General features: G+C 37.6%; 1 protein-coding gene across 3 annotated transcripts in view; it reads right to left on the bottom strand.

The window, feature by feature from the left end:
* Nucleotides 1–15,953, bottom strand: part of RBPJ (recombination signal binding protein for immunoglobulin kappa J region) — a 107,122-nt gene that overhangs the window by 75,719 nt on the left and 15,450 nt on the right. The window lies entirely within an intron of this gene.

Genomic DNA, 15,953 nt, shown 5'->3' with positions numbered 1-15,953 from the left:
AAAAGGGGGGGGGGGTAAATGTATTATTTATTAAACAAATGTTCTAATAATATCAGTATTTTAATTATGCATCTTCTTGCCATCTATATCTGTCAATGTTAAATAAACAATCATGTGGTAAACATATTTAAGAAAATCTCTACTTACAGAGACTAACTTAAAGAGAGCCAGTCCAAGCATTGCAGAGGTTAAAAGAATAAAGGCAATCTCAGCTAAGAACAGGAGCCTATTATCTGATGCTGACCAGTCACCAAAATTCTTCTCAGTCTCAATCCCATAGATTAGAAGGAAATTTAACAGACAATATACATGAAGTGCTTTTCACTTGACACTAAGCATCTCATTTAAATTACCAGCTACCTTCCAGTAGCTCATGAGGCTGAAAGAAGTTATTAAAGCTAAAGAATGGTCCTATAACTTTAGCCATCCTAGAAAGAACTAGTTTAAAAGTCTCTAAGGACTTCTTTTCATCTATTGCTTTAATTTTCCATCACCATGCTTCATCTACATTTTGTATTCTCTTCATGTTTTTCCATTTTGTAATGCCAAATGTTATAAAAGTTTGATGTGCAGCAATCTGTTTGGGTATATGTTTTAATAGGAAAGGAACATGAAAGAAAATCATGTGTTAAAGAGTTCTAAAACGTGACACATGTTTCTGAGATGGAATTGTGTTGAAATGTGTTAATAGAAGTCACATTTTCAGGCTGTAGGCCTAGAATTACAACTCCGCTAAACAGAAAAGAACTGCAGAGAATCTGGGAAGTGAGTATGCACTTTCTAGGGAGAAATGTATGAAAAGAGAAAGGAACCTCTGTGATATCCTTGATGCTCTTGATAGTTCTGTGATATTCTCTCCTCACTCTCATTTTAACTTCAGTCAGAAAATTACTGCCACAAAGTATCAAGATTTTAGATACTTTCACAATTAACAGGTTGTAACTCCTACCTATTTTAGGTTACATTTATCAACTAAGTTATTTCATCAGATGCAGGGGCTGTTTTATTTCACCTATCTAATAGTTTAAATTCTTCAAACAGTTCTTAAGTCAAATCATGTAATACTAAAACATATATTACAACACCATCTCTGTTTTGGGCACTTCAGAGTGCACATAATTTTGTACATTTTACTAACTGTCACAATTATCCAATGATTATATTTAAAACCTCAAGTGATCTATGTCCAGTCAAACATTATATTATATCTTTGACCACTGTGGTGTCTACCACTAGTAGGACAAGCATTTTAGGTCATTTTTCCAACAGCCATAATATATTTGAGTTGTACAAAGTAAAATCTGCAAACATCCCTGTGGCAGCAAACACTATTTTCAAACAATGGGTCTCCACAGGAGTTTAGTGCTTTGCATAGCTTTATCAAATTCAATTTTACCGTATCCACTTTTCAATAACAAACAAAAAACCCAAGAGTCCTCCCACCAAAAACCAACAAACAAAAAACTCAAACAAATGCAATCCAAATGTCTACCAGGAGATGGATGGATTTTTAAAATGTGGTAGTACTGTATACAATTAAACACTATTCTACCTTAAAGAGGCAGGAAATTCTGACACATGCTACAACATGGATGAACCTTGAAGACCTCATGTTAAGTGAAATAAGCCAGTCACAAAAGGAGAATACTGTATGACTGCACACACATGAGGTACCTAGCAGTCAAATTTCATAGAGACAGAAAGCAGAATGGCAGTTACCAAGGGCTCAGGGTAAGGGGGAACAAGAGTTAGTTAATGGGTTCAGAGTTTCAGTTTAGGAAGATGGAAAAAGTTCTGACAGTTGCATAACGATATGAATGCACCTAATACCACTGAACTGTACAGCTAAATATGGTTTAAAAAATGTCTTATTTACATACATTTTGCTACAATTAAAAAAACTGAAGATACCTCGTGGAAATACATCAACAGTGGATAGTAAATTATCTTCCTTATATTTTAATAAAGTTTCCCTTTATTGCAAATCTATTTCTCATTCTATTTTTGTAAATGGTGCCAAGAAAATTCCTTTTTTTTTTTTTTGCTACACCACATGGCTTGCAGAATCTTAGTTCCCTGACCAAGGATGGAACCCAGGCCCACAAAAGTGAAATTGCCAAATCCTAACCACTGGACCACCAGGGAATTCCCAAGAAAAGTAATTCTAAATGTACGCTACGAACTCAAGAATCATTAACTTTTTAAAGTAAACATTATACTATACAAATACAGTAATATGAGCCCACATGCCCTGAAGAAAACCCAAACTACATTCATATACTTTTATGTCCATTTAGATACATGGAAAATTGGAAGAATATCTCTCAAAATTTTAAAACTGGTTACCTCTGGGGAAGGAAGTAGAACTAGAAGCTTCTAAATTATCATAATAATGATACAAGAATATATTCTCATATTAATTGTGTAACATTCCAAATGGGTTACAAACAGGCACGAAGAGATACACAGATCATCTCTCATTCCTGATCTACCTGACCTAATCTAGTTCCTACTCTCTTTACCCAAAGATACAAAATTCAACTGAATGGCAGTGGCTAGGCAGAACAGAAGCGCAAGCAGGCCAGCTTGGCACAGACCTCTGGAGCCCCAGGCTCCCTGCCGACACTTACAGCTGCCAACGACACACTTCTCAGGCCGTCGAGCAGAGCTGACTAGACAGCCACATTTTCACTCGGCCACTACTCAGTCTTATCCTTCTGTTGACTCTGTTTCCTTCCATTTAAAGGAATCCTTACAAACATCGGGCACCTGCAGTTTTTAAATTAACCTGTCTCCTACAAGAACCGCGTGTCCTGACAGGGAGGGTCAGAGAACAGACAGTGTCCCAGGTGTTCCTGAACAAAATATTCTAGGATTCATCTTTCTCTAGCATAATTTAAAAGTTTAACGGAATTCCCTGGCAGTCCAGTGTTTAGGACTTGGCACTTTCACTGTTGGAGGGCTTAGGTTCAAGTCCTGGTCAGGGAACTAAGGTTCCAAACTAAGATCCCAAGCAAAATGGCATGGCGAGGGAAAGAAAAAAAAAAAAAAACTTTAAAAATAATAAGAGTAAGAAATACTTCACAAAGCCGTTGATGAAATCCTGTCCTAAGTAATCATTCCTTATTTTTCTGTACTTGCAAAATGTCTCTATTATAGGAATAACCGTGTTCTACTTTATATGAGTTATGAGCATAGCTGGATTCCCCACTAAGGCACAAAAAGACTAAACTCTCTTGACCCATCTTTTATAAACTTAAGTTATTCAAAGATATTACCTGTAACAGGTTTTCAAGAAATGACTCCTGAATAGAATTTGTTGAACATAGTTCTGTGCATGATACTAGGTACTAGCTCACAGGCATGATGTTCAATTTCAGAATAACATTGTCAATAAGCAATTTCAAATCAAGTAACAAGGATCAATGAGAAGAAGTCTTATAAAGTTCCATTTCAACTTATTTGGTTAACTGAAAGCTTTGAGTTGAAAGAGATTATAATTTCAAAAATGACTACCAAGTCACTGGCAAAAGTAGTACAGAACTTTTAGTGGCATTTAAACAGAAAAGAAGTTCATCACCTTTGCAACTAAAGGGAAAAAAATCTGTTTGTATCCCCTTTACATCAGATAAGCCTAAATACAATTACAGCTTCTGCATGCTCTCATTATTTTACCAGTTTCCTATGTAAAACTTTGTCAAAAAAGTGAAAATACAAATCTCATTTACCATCTATTTTGTGTCTATTTTCCTCGTGACCCACATTTGACAGTAAGAACAAAATCTTGCCTTCTTGTAAGTATTTAATATTAAATAAAATTGATAAGGATCTAAAAATTATTTGAGAAATGTTAAACTTGCTGAAAATATTACTTGATAGTGGTATATGCTATGCTTTGCTCCAAATAGTATTATGGATAATAAATGACAACTTCCAATAAGAGCTAGTATTTGTATCAGTAAATATGGAGTATAAAAAAGATTGTCAGGTATTATCTCCTTTATTTACAACCAAACTTCCATGAGAAGGTATAATAAATTAGTTCCACTTTACAGAAACAGAAATTGAGGCTTAAAGAAGTCAAGTAACTTGCAAGAAAATGATGGTTAAGAGGTACAGCCAGAGTTCAAAGCTAGATCTTCCTGACTCCAAAACTAATACAGTTGATCCTTGAACAACACGGTTTGAACTGTGCAGGTCCAGTTATACAGGTATTTCCCACCCCCCCCACCCCCAATGAACATGCACTATAGTACCACATGATCCATGGCTGGATGAATCTGAAGATGAGCAACTATGGGTACAGAGAGCCAAACCACAAAGTTTCATGGGGATTCTCCACTGCACAGGGGTCTGGCGCCACTAACTCCCAAGTTGTTCAAGGATCAACTGAATTCACCTGCCACTCATCCTACACATTGAACAAATTATATCAAAATAAGTCTGTTCTGCTACAATGTATGTATTGCTACAATGTATATATCTGCTACAATGTATTTATTTGTAGTTGCCTAAGAACTAATTCACAGCAAACAGTGTGGAATGATGCTGGTGTAAAAGGAAGTCATAATGCTTCATACGCTGTTTTTCCTAGCATATTAAATGTTTTAAGCAAACTGAGGAAAGCTTTGTCACAAACAAACATAAAGGCCTAGAAACAGATAGATGAATATTTTAAGGAAAAAGCCCTAAAAATCTACAAAAGTACTTTTCTTTCTTTTAAGTAGTTGGTTTAGTGACTTCAGGAATTGTTCTTCTTTCAGCTTGGGTTAAGCAATCTGCCAAAGCTGCCTGTGCAAATGAAGCAAATAACAAAACGAAACAAAACACCTCCCTGTAATAAGACAATGGATTAATGAAGAATGCTACACATAAAATTAGATTTTTCATTTTAATGAAGACAGCCTCTTAGAAGCAATGCCCTTCCAGGACCTACAACTAGAAGAGGCTGAGCCTAACGTTTGAGATTCCAAAGACTGACAATAAAAAAAGGTACAAATGCTAGTCTTTTTATTATTAGGATTGCTATTGTTTTTAGTTAGTATCCAAGATCAGTTTCAGGGAATTTCACTAGTCTGTCTCAACTCTTTTTTTGCCCATGAGCTTACTACTTTCACCACACAAATTTGCAAATCTCAAGTTTTGTCAAGCTACATAATCATCCCTCAGTATTTGCAGGTGATTGGTTTCAGGACCCCCTCAGATACCAAAATCTGCAGATGCCCAAGTCCCATATATAAAATAACATAGTATTTGCATAAAGCCTAAGCATATCCTCATCTCTAGATTACTTATAATACCTAATACAATGTGAAAAGAAAGTGAAAGTGTTAGTTGCTCAGTCATGTCTGACTCTTTGCAACTCCACGCACTGTAGCCCACCAGACTCCTCCATGCATGGGATTTTAAAGACAAGAATACTGGAGTGGGTTGCTATTTCCTTCTCCAGGGGATCTTCCCAACCCAGGGATCGAACCCAGGTCTCCTACATTGCAGGCAGACTCTTCACCATCTCAGCTTCCAGGGAAGCCCCCTTTTTTCAATGAAATACAATGCAAATGTCCATAAATACTATATAAATAGCTATGCCAGCAAGTGGAAAATTCAAATTTTGCATTTTAGGAACTTTTGGAATTTTTTCCCACAAAATATTTTGATTGACCTCTCAGATGTAGAATCTGTGGGTACAAAGTGTAAATGTTAGTCACTCAGTCGTGTGCTACTGTTTACAACCCCAAGGGCTGTAGCCCATCAGGCACCTCTGTACATGGAATTCTCCAGGCAAGAATACTGGAGTGGGTTGCCATTTCCTTCTCTCTTCTTTCTCTTCCCGACCAGGGATTTAACCTGGGTCTCCTGCAATGCAGGCAGATTCTTTACTGTCTGAGCCACCAGGAAAGTTTGGCAGCAACTCCAGTGTGCATTAGACAAAACATTCCTTATGAACCTTTAGTACATGGACTGACTAAAATGCCAAGGATAGTTTTTAGTGAGGTAAACGCCAATGCTACAGAGAAAATAATGTGTGTTAAAACTGCTCCATTAGGAGTAAAATGCAGCAGGAGCGATTAATGCTACTTTGATGATTTGTTATTGACCTTTAAATAAAGATCAATGTAGACATGAGAAACACACACACCCCAAAACAGCTCTTAATGCACTTCATTTCTTAACAACTAGAGAGGACCCTATGGAGAACGATTCTACTGAATAAGCTAAGGCTACTCAGCTTACACGTATCCAAAGCTATACATACAGCATCAGAACAGAAAGCTCACATAGATAAACACAGTTTGCACAGAAAACAGGCCGTATAAAACATATATTTTCATACACAGTTGCCCAGAATTAAGTGTTTATAACAAAGCATTCTCGGAAAAAATTACTCAAGTGATACCTGGAGACCTAAGTTAAGTGACTAAATGTAGGTTTAGGTTTAGGTTCTGATTAACTAATTCCCACACTAACAATCCCCTGATCACTAGAAAGGCACCCTACAATTCAACTCAATTCTGACACTACCTACCCAGATTTGCATAAAACCTATGCATATCCTCATCTCTAGATTACTTGTAATACCTAATACAATGTGAAAAGAAAGTGACAGTGTTAGTTGCTCAGTCATGTCTGACTCTTTGCAACTCCATGCACTGTAGCCCACCAGACTCCTCTATGCATGGGATTTTAAAGACAAGAATACTGGACAGAACTCTGGTTTCAGAGGTTCCAATGACCTCCACCTTGGGTTTCAGAAGCCAGCTTCAAGTCCAGGTTATTACCTGTGTTTCTGACCAATCAGCTATACAGATCAGAGGTTCCCATGACCCCCTCCTTCAATTCAGTTCAGTTCAGTTCAGTCACTCAGTCGTGTCCAATTCTTTGCAACCCCATGGACTCCACTATGCCAGGCCTCCCTGTCCATCACCAACTTTCTCAAGAGCTTTCTCAAACTCATATCCATTGAGTCAGTGATGCCATCCAACCATTTCATCCTATGTCATCCCCTTCTTCTCCCACCTTCAATCTTTCCCAGCATCAGGGTCTTTTCCAATGAGTCAGTTCTTCACATTAGGTGGCCAAAGTATTGGAGTTTCAGCTTCAGCATCAGTCCTTCTAATGAAAATTCAGGACTGATTTCCTTTAGGATGGACTGGCTGGATCTCCTTGCAGTTTAAGGGACTCTCAAAAGAGTCTTCTCCAACACCACAGTTCAAGAGCATTAATTCTTCAGCACTCAGCTTTAAGGTCCAACTCTCACATCCATACTTGACTACTGGAAAAACCATAGCTTTGCCTAGATGGACCTTTGTTGGCAAAGTAATGTCTCTGCTTTTTAATATGCTGTTTAGGTTGGTCATACTATTTCTTCCAAGGAGTAAGCGCCTTTTAATTTCATGGCTGCAATCACCATCTGCAGTAATTCTGGAGCCCCCCAAAATAATTCTGTCACTGTTTCCACTGTTTCCCCATGTATTGGCCATGAAGTTATGGGACCAGACATCATGATCTTAGTTTTCTCAATCTTGAGTTTTAAGCCAACTTTTTCACTCTCCTCTTTCACTTTTGTCAAGAGACTCTTTAGTTCTTCTTTGCTTTCTGCCATAAGTGTGGTGTCATTTGCATATCTGAGGTTATTGATATTTCTCCCAGTAATCTTGATTCCAGCCTGTGCTTCATCCAGTCCAGCATTCTCATGATGTACTCTGCATATAAGTTAAATAGGGAGGGTGACAATATACAGCCTTGATGTACTCCTTTCCTGATTTGGAACCAATTTGTTGTTCCACGTCCAGTTCTAACTGTTGCTTCTTGACCTGCATAGAGATTTCTCAAGAGGCAGGTCAGATGGTCTGGTATTCCCATCTCTTTAAGAATTTCCCACAGTTTGTTGTGATCCACACAGTTGAAGGCTTTGGTGTAGTCAATAAAGCAAAAGTAGATGTCTTTCTGGAACTCTCTTGCTTTTTTGATGATCCAGCGGATGTTGGCAATTTGATCTCTGGTTCCTCTGCCTTTTCTAAATCCAGCTGGAACATCTGGAAGTTCCCAGTTCACGTACTGTTGAAGCCTGGCTTGGAGAATTTTGAGCACTACTTTGCTAGCGTGTAAGATAAGTGCAATTGTGCGGTAGTTTGAGCATTCTTTGGCATTGCCTTTCTTTTGGATTAGAATGAAAACTGACCTTTTCCAGTACTGAGTTTTCCGAATTTGCTGACATACTGAGTGCAGCACTTTCACAGCATCATCTTTTAGGATTTGAAATAGCTCAAATGGAATTCCATCACCTCCACTAGCTTTGTTCGTAGTGATGCTTCCCAAGGCCCACTTGACTTTGCACTCCAGGATGTCTGGCTCTAGGTGAGTGATCACACCATCGCGGTTATCTGGGTCATGAAGATCTTTGTTGTATAGTTCTTCTGTGTATTCCTGCCACCCCTTCTTAATATTTCCTGCTTCTGTTAGGTCCAAACCATTTCTGTCCTTTACTGTGCCCATCTTGGCATGAAATGTTCCCTTATTATCTCTAGTTTTCTTGAAGAGATCTCGAAGTCTTTCCCATTCTATTGTTTTCCTCTATTTCTTTGCATTGATCACTGAGCAAAGCTTTCTTATCTCTCCTTGCTATTCTTTGGAACTCTGCATTCAAATGGGTATATCTTTCCTCTTCTCCTTTGCCTTTCCCTTCTCTTCTTTTCACAGCTATTTGTAAGGCCTCCTCAGACAACCATTTCGCCTTTTTGCATTTTTTTCTTGGGGATGGTCTTGATCCCTGCCTCCTGTACAATGTCACAAACCTCTGTCCATAGTTCTTCAGGCACTCTATCAGATCTAATCCCTTGAATCTATTTCTCACTTTCACTGTATAATTGTAAGGGATTTGACTTAGTGGTTTTCCCTACTTTCTTCAATTGAAGTCTGAATTTGGCAATAAGGAGTTCATGATCTGAACCATAGTCAGCTCCCGGTCTGGTTTTTGCTGATTGTATAGAGCTTCTCCATCTTTGGCTGCAAAGAATGTAATCTGATTTTGGTATTGACCATGTGGTGATATCCATGTATAGAGTTACTACAATCTTACTACATTACCAATTTATAATAAAGGATATAACTCAAATTGGAAGAGATGAAAAGGGCAAGGAATGGGGAAAGGTCAGAAAGTTACTTCACTGACATAACAAAAGACACTTTTTGTTACTCTCATTATTTAGGCAATTCAGTAGGTTTTAGGAACTCTGAGGCAGGAACTGTGGACAAGACCAAACATTTATGAGAAATAAATTCTGGTCATCTGACAACCAGATTTATAGATCACAACATCACAGTGGTCAAAAATGTGTTTCTTTTTCCTATTAGTCTTAATGTTGTGCCTTCCTATTTCCCTGTTTCTATCTATATAGTCTCATTATGATGTTTCTCATGTCAGAGATTACATAGTAATCTGTACAGTACTACCACATTTATTGTTTAAATCAACAGAGTTGGGAAAAGAAGTTACGCATTTTAACAGAATAAAGCAAGAAAATTTCAAGTAATCATTTAAGTAATCAAAAACTAATATGTAAAACACTTTCATTTACTCCAGGAAAGTTTCCTTCCTTTATTACTTTTGACTTGAGCAAATATAATAAATTAGTTCCTCTTCCATGTGTGCATGCACGCTCTGTCCTGCCTGCCTGCCTCTCTGCAACCCTGTGGACTGTAGCCCTCCAGGCTCCTTTGTCTATGGAGTTTTCAGGCAAGGATGCTGGAATGAGTAGCCATTCCCTTCTCCAGGGAATCTTCCCGACACAGGGACTGAACCCACGTCTCTTGCAATTGCCTGCACTGGCAGGCAGGTTCTTTACCACTGTGCCACCTGTATCTCCAATTTAGAGTGAAAGTTATTCAAACTAACATTTTCTGCCTGCATGACATTTTTTAATCCGTCACCATGCAAAATTCAGAAACCACAAAGGCAAATTATTCCTGTGCATACATCATCATCTCCCAATTTCACACCTAAAACCTGTTTCCTGTATCAAATGATGGAACCTGTAATTAATACCACTGCTCAAACCAGAACACGAGGTCAGTTTTGACCCCTGTCTTCATTTCATATGCCATATCTAATTCCGGCACACTCTGCCTCAGGGTCTTTGCACCTGCTGTTCCTTCTTGCTCAAACGCTCTGCCACAGACAACACTGTCACTATCCTTAAGGTCCTGTGCACAAGCGTCCCCATCTCAGAGACCTTCCAAAAACACTTTATCTTGTTGCAACCTCTTCCGGACACTCCCTATCCTATTCCCAGCACTCTTTCTCTTCTAAAGTCCTTATCTCAATAAATATTATACCTAGGATATAGTTGGCACTCAAAAACTTTGACTATATCACTAGGGCTCAGTCAGTTTATGTCAGATAGTCCCAGCCTGAGGGAGTAAGAGGGTTTCACAATGTGAAGGGTTGATAGTGGTACCTTCACTGATCTGTTTCAACATATCACAAATTACCTAGTTTAATGACCTGAGCCGCAGAAAACAGGTGAGGGACTTAAGATAATTCCTGCAACAAAAGTAGCATTGGAGATAATACTAATAATTTAAGCACACTAAACAGATAAATGGCAGAAGGGTACCTTTTCTTCTTAGTACTCCCTCTTTACCAAGTAAAAATGATTAACCAGATACAATAAGACAGTCAAAAAGAAGATAAAGATAACTATTTAAAATACAGATTTACACCTATTACCAACAATAACTTCTCCCTGTGTATAAATCTTGCCCCAATATATTAGCAAATGACAGTGTAAAGCAACACAGTTAGTAAAATACTTAAAATTTTAAGTATTTAAAACATTAACAGATCTCTAGGTTGTAAGCTCTTTTTCTCTGGCAAGGCTTAAAATCACAATTTTCAGTTTAGAACTTTGGAAACTGTCACTAAGTTTAGATGCCTCTTTTATGATTCCTTATAAAATAGTATAAGATAAGAAACACATACCATGGGGAAAAACTTATTTTTCCTGTCATGGTAGACAAGGCTTAAATATGATTTGGGGAATAACATGAACATAAACCGAAATGTATTTTTCTGTCAGTAAGTTACTATATAAATATACACAGAAAACACTGTTGAAGATTATGGTGGGGAGAAAAACTAGGATTAGAAAACATTATGTACTATAGGATATTTGTCATAAAGTGAGTAGTCATGCTTTTCTAATGTGCCTCAGTTTACAGAGTCTTTGCTGGCTTCTTAATGAAATGCAAAGTTTTCTAAGAAAATACAGGAAAATATCAACATGTTCTCAGCTGCAAATTCATTCTATAGTTAAATATTTACTGACTGCCTTTTACATGACAGGCATTCTTCTAGGTGTAAGGCATAGAAAACTGAACAAAAAGACAAGATGTCTTCAGAAGGGAGATTCTTTACTTCTTTAATTAAAACTTTTTATGGAAAATCTAGACTATCATCTGCTACGAGAGTGCCTACTTTACTCAAAATAAAAATTTCTATAAAAAGCTTACTGAGATCCCATCACACAAGAAACTCATTCATTTCACCTTTCAATTAGCAAGCAAAGAAAATGACAACCGAATGGCACAAAGTACTACCAGATGTCATGGCTATGGTTAGTTATATAAAACACTGCAGCTTCATGAAATAAGGAGTAACCGTGAAAATCTTTCCTTCAACATAGAGGTCTGCTCTTCATTCAAGAGCAAAGCACCTAAAAGGATTGTGAAATTGGACGAGTTACTCATTTTTCTTTACACAAAGAGAGTCCCAAATTGATTACTTTTCCTGTGAAGGCATGGAGCTTCCTGTAGTATGTGATCCAGCAGTTATTTTTGTAAAATTAAAAACATTTAAGGTAAGCATGGCATTTAAACTATGGCATTTCAGCTATAAAATTACATGATTTGTACAGAAACAAAACAACTTACAACTAGCTCTCTAAATGACTCTCATAAAGTATAAACCAAGATTTTTTTAAAAAAATAAGCATATTATATATACAATTTAGAAAAATAATGAAGAAAACTAACTACACTGCTCTCCCTAAAAGATACTTGTGAAGATAAAAAGGAGTTCTACCATTCTATTAAAAGTATCTTTAAGATTTTGTTCACCTCATTTGTATCACAACATTTGAGATTTCTGTACATACTTCAATGTGAATATTAGCAAAGTACATTTCAAATAATTTATTACTACACAATCACATATATTGGGGTATATGTTAACTTTTTACTGATACAGGTAAACAACCAAAAGTCTAGAGACTATAATATAGTACAAAACAAAACAAACTGCAGCAGGAGGCACACTGCTCCTGTAGTATATTGATCACGACCCCAAAGATAGGCAATCTTCTTTGGTTTCACATGAATTAATTAAATCCACCACACCTCAGTTAATCACTAGGGACACCAAACCAAAAAATAATAATAATATGAAAGAATCAACAAATAAACATCATCCCTTGAGGAGAAAAACAATACAGAATATTTTTCCTCATCAAAATGAGATAGTCAATGTGGAAAGACTCTGAAAAGTTAAAGAGAATCAGTCAAGTTCATGAATGTCTTCACTGTCACAGCATTATTAAATGCGTGTCCCTCTCCCCAACAAAAGCTGCTTTTAACGCTGACTTTCCATTAACACATAAGAAGCTGTACAAAGTTATAGAAAAAGCATCAAAAGGAGTTTCAATTAAGTTTCATCCCCTTCTCTCATTGTGTTCCTTCCAATAAGCATATAAACCAGTCAAGGCAATTCCACCTTAAAAAGCTCCATCAGAACACCAAGGGCTCCATTCCCACCAAATTCTGAACCACTATTCTTGAAAGAGTTGTCTCCACTTCCTCAACCCCTGTCAAGCCACATTTTAGCTCCCACCAGTTCACTAAAATTGTTTTTACCAATCTGAAACCCTAAAGTCCTGAACTGGTGAGCATCTGTATTTATTTCATGTGCCCTCTCATGTGACGCAACTGACACATCTCCCTCCTCCCAGAAGCACTCTCTTCATTTGGTGACACTACGCTCTCTAGGTTTTTTCTCACCTGCATTGTTAATTTTCCTTTACTAGTTTTTACACCTCTACCTTAAGGTTTGTCTCTGCTTAACTCCTGAGGAGATTTTGCCCACACTCAAGGTTTTAATTACTATCTAGCAGTCTTCAAGTATATATTTCCACAAGGGACCTCTCTCTCTCCTGAGCTCCGGAAACCACAGGAAAAAAATGTATACACATAACTGGCCACTGGAAATCTTCAACTAACTCTCTCACACAGGCCTCAACACAGCATGTTCAAAACCAAAAAGTTCTCCACACCTACACTAACTCTACTCTCCTACTGTGTCATTTATCTCCGTGTCATTTATCTCAGTGTGATCTTATCCTAAAAATGGCACCACCACCTGCCACCCCAACAGAATGCGTAAAGCACCAGCTTTTTTCCTTCTTGACAAACTTCTAATAACTCCAAAAGACTACTCACTCTTACAACTTGCCCCAAGCAGTTATACTAAAGAAATAAAGCTCCATTCTGTCTTTTTCAAATAACTTGTCTTCAAAAATTCTGTCATTAGATTCCTTTTGGAGATCATTAAAAAATGAGTTCAACTAACAAGCACATGAAAAGATGCTCAACATCACTCATTATTAGAGAAATGCAAATCAAAACTACAATGATATACCACCTCACACCAGTCAGAACGGCCATCATCAAAAAGCCTACAAATAAGAAAAGCTGGAGACGGTGTGGAGAAAGGCAACGCTCTTGCATTGCTGGTGGGAATGTAAACTGATACAGCCACTCTGGAAGAAGGTACGGAGATTCCTTTAAAAGGTAGGAATAAAACCACTGTATGACCCAGCAATCCCACTACTAGGCATATACCCTGAGGAAACCCAAACTGAATGTACCCCAATGTTCATCACAGCACTATTTACAATAGCTCAACATGGAATCAACCTATATATCCGAAGGCAGATGAATGGATAAAGAAGCTGTGGTACACATATATAATGTAATACTACTCAGCCATAAGAAGGAATGCATTTGAGTCAGTTCTGAGATGGACGAACCCAGTGCCTATTATACAGAGTGAAGTAAGTCACAAAGAGAAAGATAAATATCATATACTGACACATATATATGGAAACTGAAGAGAGAGCACTGATGAAATTATTTTCAGGGCAGCAATGGAGAAACAGACCTAGAGAACAGACCTATGGACAGAGGGGGAGGGGAGGAGGGAGAGGGTGAATGTATGGAGAATGTAACATGGAAACTTAATAGCACCACATGTAAAACAGAGAGCCAGTGAGAACCTGCCGCATGACTCAGGGAATGCACACCGGGCCCCGTGACAGGCTGAAGGGGGGGTGGGGAGAGAGACAGGAGGCAGGTTTAGGAGGAGGGAGACGTGGACGTCCCTACGGCTGATTCTTGTTGATGGATGACAGAAAACCACAGAAGTCTGTAAAACAATAATCCTTCAATTCACTTTTAAAAAATGACTTCAAAGTACAGACATTTCTTGCTACAGAGTAAACATAGCTTACAAATGCAAAACTTTTAGAATCCTAATAGTAGACTTGTGCTTTTGAAATTTCAGGAGCATAAGTATACATGTGGATCCCCAATATGTGTGTTTAAAAATTTCCAAAATGGGATTTCCCCGGCAGTCCAGTGGTTAGGACGCCACGATTTCACTGCCAAAGGCCTGGATTCAACCCCTGGTCAGGGAACTGAGATTCCACAATCTAGGCAGCAGAGCCCCTCCCCACCAAAAAAACTAAAGGAAAGGAAAAACAGACACATTGGTGGGGGGCGGGGGGGAGACAATCTTATTAATAACAAGAAAAAGGTTCATATTAGAGCAGGAAAAAAGGTATGATTCTGTAATTTTCAATAACTATATCACTATATCCTCTGAAAATGTTCCTCATTAACAACAGAAACCTATCCTTAATCCTAACAAAAACCTACCAGTGCCTCAAAGGACTGGATGGGCTAGGCATCTGACCAAGCAGAAATGAAAATAGCACACTGATGTCAGAGCTAATGAGTAAGGAGTATCCATTACTAGGTGAGTCCTCTCATAGGAACAGACTAACTTCCCCCAGGGAACACGGGAATTTCATACACTTCCAACTTTTGGAAGTTCTCAAGTTCACTAAGTCATTCTAGTATCTACATCACATTCTATTGCCAGGTGTCATCTTTCCAAAGTATACCAAGTTGGTGTGATTAGTAAATCGTCCAACATAAACAGAAACCTCAGGAGCACTGCCAGAGATGAGTGCTGGAAAAGCCATCTGTTCATGGAAATAATATTTCTATTTCCCTAGTGATTACAGCTACCAGTGACAACTGTGAAATCCCAAGAGAAGAAAAGAAAATTTAACTGTCTCAAAACTTTAATTATTCATATAAACTAGCCAAAAAACTAAAGCTAAATGTTACACAAAAGACTCTCTAATCCCCTAATATTTCTGGCTAATTATTCCACTGGTAGTCTACATCTGCCCTACTAAAATCTGATTATGAATCAGAAGTAACTCACTGGGAACACTTTTATATATAAAAGTGATTGTGGGTAATAACTACAATTCACAAAAACTGTCATTTTTAATGTGCATAAAATCCTGTCCTACACAATAAAAGAACAGACGTTACCGTCAAAGTTTAAACTCTCGGGGGAAAAAAAAAAAACCCTTAAACTCTCTTAACCACTAGATAGAGTGAGACAGTTTAACAACAACAACAAAGTTAATTTCAACAGCATATTCAACCTGTATTTTTTTTACTATCTTCAATAATAAGCAATTTATGATTAGGAAGCATGTTAAACATTGCCTTTCAAATAAAGTGAATCTATTATGTTGATTTAAACACATAGTTTACAGCTTTGCAAATACATACCCTAATAACTGCATAAATACTGACCTATA

This window comes from Dama dama, chromosome 17 (genome assembly GCF_033118175.1).
Source record: "Dama dama isolate Ldn47 chromosome 17, ASM3311817v1, whole genome shotgun sequence".
NCBI classification, from domain to species: Eukaryota; Metazoa; Chordata; class Mammalia; order Artiodactyla; family Cervidae; genus Dama; species Dama dama.
This window is presented reverse-complemented; position numbering and strand designations above follow the sequence as displayed.